The sequence below is a fragment of the Tupaia chinensis genome, unplaced genomic scaffold (assembly GCF_000334495.1).
Source record: "Tupaia chinensis unplaced genomic scaffold, TupChi_1.0 Scaffold146098_1, whole genome shotgun sequence".
NCBI lineage: Eukaryota > Metazoa > Chordata > Mammalia > Scandentia > Tupaiidae > Tupaia > Tupaia belangeri.
This window is the reverse complement of record NW_006205954.1, coordinates 10,878-15,713: the sequence shown is the minus strand read 5'-3', so window position 1 is coordinate 15,713 and position 4,836 is coordinate 10,878. Positions and strand designations below refer to the sequence as shown.

General features: G+C 40.7%; 1 pseudogene; it reads right to left on the bottom strand.

Annotated features, from left to right (window-relative positions):
- Positions 1–2,693: 2,693 nt before the first annotated feature.
- On the bottom strand, positions 2,694–3,405 carry LOC102487566 (akirin-1 pseudogene; annotated as a pseudogene).
- Between the last annotated feature and the right edge of the window lie 1,431 nt (positions 3,406–4,836).

Below are 4,836 nucleotides of genomic sequence, written 5' to 3'. Positions count from 1 at the left end.
TGGGCTGAATTGTTTGCCCTGAATCACATGACTTGACTGAATTTCCTAATGTTGTCCTCTCTGTTTAGATATCAGTCAATGAACGAATGATATATATTGGCTGTGTGTGTGTCCCAAATTCTGAAAGAATGGAGAAGGGATTGTTGTGTAGCAATCTGCCCTGGGGAATGACTTCTCACTTTCCCTTTCTCTATAAATCTATATGCAATGAATGCACACACCCTCTAGCAAAAATCTACAAGTAGATAAATAAACAAATTGGGGCAGCAGATGGTCTGGTGGTTAAGGCACAGGATCTTATGGCTGTATAGTTCAAGTCCTGTACCAGCACCTTGAAAAATACTCTGGACCCTTGTGTGTACAGGACCAAAATTCTGAGAGGAGAGTGGAGGAGAAGGAATTGCTGCATAGCCATCCCCCCCCCAGTGGTCATTTCTCACTTTATCTCTCACTGTCTCTCTTCAGAGAGTACAGTGGCCTTAGAGAAAAACACTAAAAGAAGTAAATAAATATGACAGCTAGCTGCTATTTTGCTATTAATAAGTTATCATAGAAAGGCCAGCAGGTGGAACGGTGGTAAAGATCCTGGATTCTCACATGGTCGACCACCATTCCAGTCCCAGACATGGAGGCTTGCTTTCTCACTTTTCTGTCTCTGTTTGGTCAAATTACAAACTAATAATAACAAATAGAATTAAATAAAGTAATAATTCTTTTAAACAAATAAGTAATTAAATTGTTATAGGAAGCAATGAATCAAGTGTTAATTTTCCCCTTTCTGCTCTGCTTTAGCTTACCCCTGACCTTTACAGTTTGTGACTGTCACTTTGTGCTCTGTGCCTGGGGATTTGAATGTTTAGTTTTAGCATGTGAAACGCTCTCTCAAATCCATCTTTTTTTTAAAAAAAATTGTTTAAGTATTATATTTGTTAGCAACTAAGCTTGTTAACACTATATAATAAAAATGTACAAAGAATAATGTTGCAATTTTTTGTTATATTTAAGTCAAAGACATTCATTAATAAGGAATCTTCCCATGTGAATATTCCAAAAATTTCTCTAAGCCATCTGATCAAATGAACAACTGTCTCTGAATATTACCTTACTTAGGAAGGTAATACATTTGGATTAAACTCAGAATTTTTCAAAATAAGCCCTAATTAAAAAAAAAAAAACTATTCTATCTTCAAACTAAAACAATTTTAATAAAACTTTATTTTCCAGAAACAATAGTAAAGAAAACAAGGCATTTTTTCAACTGTAGTCCTAAACAAGTCTCAGTAAAATATAAATATATACTTAACTTCCACCTCCTCAAAACAGAGGCTACTTTCTGTTCCTCAGCCTTGGAAACATGGTGAAGAACAGCCTATAAGCTATTTCAGGCAGAGGGTCACCAAAACAAAAGCTCAAGCAGTTAAACATGGACATCACAAAATAACTTGGGGGAACCTGACCAAAGGATCCAAATTCTATTTTTAGTAACTGATACAAAGGTGAGGTGGCTCCTTGCAAGCAGCAGTGCTGCTGGGGCCTGCCCCAACCCCATGCTCACCTATATTATGCTCCTGGGCAAGCTCTGACGCTTTTGCTCCAGTAGAGACCTTTCCCTTTGGAGGTTTGGTTTCCAAGAAGCACTTTGACTGTGTGAATGAGGTGAGCACTGATTCCATGTGGGTATTTTAAGACTTGGAGTCAAAATGTTTTTCTAACACAGCTAGGCAGAGTCCATGTGTCAATGGCCAATCTCCAGTTTATTCAATTCCTCTTCACAGACTCGTAGATCTAAAACCACAGACCTTCACCATGTCATCATAATCACATCTAATGTCCCTCCTCACTTTTGATTTATATTTTGTGCCTGGAAATAGACCTTGTATTTAACAATAATACTGACACATGAAACAATCCACTATTACAACTTATATGGTCACAAACATTAATGATCTTCTGTAGACCAAGCAAATGTTTTAAGCCATAATTGTCATGCATCAAATTCACAGTCAGAAGCTCCAAGATCAAAACTTGCACAATACAAATGATAACTTAAAATACACATACATATATATACACACATTCTCACACACACTTCTTACAGAACTGTGCTTAAGTAAACTCCATTTGCTGAGTGTCCCTGAAGGCAAATTTTGCTAACTGCTGTTCCAGGTATTTTTGTTTGGAAAATCTAGCAGAGTTAGGGCGCAGCTGTTCAATGGATGAGCAAAAAAGAAAGATATGCTTGTGGCAACTAGAAAGTTTTATGGTCTTTCAAGTTGTATAAAATGGACCTGAAGAAACATTTACGTGTTCTCAGGATGCAAAATTGGAGCTGAAATGTGGTATCAAATCAGTTGCAAAAAGTGTACAGCAGCCATTTCTTTCTTTGTTTTTAATTTGGAGAGGTTTTTGCTATAGGGTGCGTGCGCTCACCAGAAAGACAGAAAGAGAGAGACAGAATGCGAGAAAACATCCCTCAAGGGGGATGGCCACACAGCAATCCCTTCTCCTCCATTCTCCTCTTGGGATATTGGGCATGCATGCACTCTCGCCTGAAGTGAGTTTAAGCCACTGGATCTGGAACTCGAACCTCCATCAACTACATGGGAACTTTGTGACATAGCCACTATGCTAACTGCTGGTCCCAGCAGCTATTTCTTGAGGTGAGACCTGGTACTCAGATCTGCATGAAAACTTCAGGACACATAGCTTGTTGGCCTTGTCCCACATTGTCACATTATATGATCATGTGTGAATTTGAAAAAAGATTCATATTGTTCTGCTAGTTTGGTATTGGGAATTTGCTCATACTGCTCTTGAATTTCATCTTCATAGTCTTTATCTTAAGAGATGCTCGCATAACTTGGAGAGTAAAGGTGGGCTGGTCCTTCTTCATCCTGGAGGAACCTGGAGAACTAGGTGCTATGAGTGCTGAGGAGTGAGGCTGCCTCTCTGAAGGACAAACTTCACTCTGATAAAGAACAACTTCTAAAAGTCTCCACCTCTGATAAGGACTATATTCTTGTTTTATGTTCTGAAGAGTTTGCTCTGAATTTGGAAGGCGCCCCTGGGTGCGGGCGGGCGGGCTGCTGCAGCTGGCAGTGGGGTGTGGTCTGCAACAGAGGTGGAGGCTCAGCATCCAGTGGCCTGAGGTCCTGAGTGGGGCCAGGCAGAGGGACATAGTGCCCACTTTGGGGACCCGGGGCTCAGCAGCGCAACCTCGAACTCGCTTCGGTATGGCGCTGCAAGCCCTGCCACTGAAGGGCCAGGGATCAAGATCCAATGGCGGTAACTCTGCAGCCCAACCTCCAGCTGCTCAGTGGGGCTCGCAGTCAAGCAGGCTCCAATGGCGCCTCCAGCACCTGGCAGCCTCTCAAGTCCATCTTTACTATCACTCCCCCATTCCATAGTTTCTGCAGTTAAGTTCTGAGCACTGAATAAATAGCCTTTCCTTTCAAGCAGTCTAACTGGCCCAGTTGAATCCACTTGAGGCTCTCTCAACTCTTTAATTTATCATTTTGGCATTGTCTTCCAGGACAAACTGTGATACATGGGTAAGTGCCCCATCCATTTTATTCACTTCTATTTCTCCTAAACTGTATGCTGCTCACTGAGGGCACATGAAGAAGATGATAAACCTACTGCAAATGCTGAACACCTTAGTACTGTCCTAATGTGTCCACCCTTTAAGGGTGTGTGTGGATATTGCTGCTGCCCTTCCCTGTATAGGGAAACTCACTGGCTGGGCCTTGCAGGAAAATAGCTCAAAGCAGCTCATTGGATGACTTTACACAAAGGCAACCATCAGATAGCAGTGAAGGGAATCCTGTTCTATCTACTTTTATTTTCATGATTTCACTTTTCATTGGTTTTTAAGACAATTTTCTCTAGGGACCAGCAGTTGGCGTAATGGCTATGTCGCTGGACTCCCATGTAGTCGACCACAGTTTGAGTCCCGGATCCGGTGTCTTAAACTCATGCTAGACGTGTGTGCATGCATGCTCAAATCCCAAAAGGAGAAATGGAGAAGGGATTGCAGTGTGATCATCTCAGGAGGATTCTTCTCTCTCGTTTTCTCTCTTTCTGTCTCTATTTCTCATACCCTCTAGCAAAATGTTTAAAACCCATTTTAAGTAATTCTTTGCTTATTGCTTTATAAACACTTTTCTCTTTATAAAGACCATTTAGAAAGGCAGGAAAATACAAAATGTTTGAAAGATCATCATCAAGATAGCCAAGTGCATTGGGGCCAAAAGCTGGTGTGGTGGGTGGGATGCTGGACTCCCATATGGCTGACCACAGATTGAGTCCCAGACCCAGTGGCTTGCACTTTTCCTCATTTTCTGTCTTTCTATCTTGTCAAATTAAAGAATAATAATTTTTAAAAATTCTTTAAAAAATTGAAAGATAGCCAATGCATTTGGAATGTACTTCTTTGTTCTTTCCATGCTGCCTTGATCCTGTGCTAGTTAATTACACTTTACTAGATCTTCTGAAATGTTAAAAATGTGAATATGGAAGATGGAAATCAAAAGTGTCAGTACAACTGCACATAGGGAAAAACAAAATAAAAGATGGAGGATAGTGCTGATGTTGTACCTGTCAGTGTGATAAACCCTGCTCATAGATTTCTGTGTATGAATTAGCTTTAAGTTCTCCAGAAAACTAGCTTTTCTTGATTCTATATCTAAAACTGTCTTTAAATTTCAAATCAAATTAAACATTAAGTCCTTTTGGGGCAGAGGTATGTCTCCTGTAGGTCCCTCTAGGAACCCAGTTCTGGGAGATCTGTATGCAGCAGGTGTGTACCACACAAACCACACCTGGAGACATTGGTCC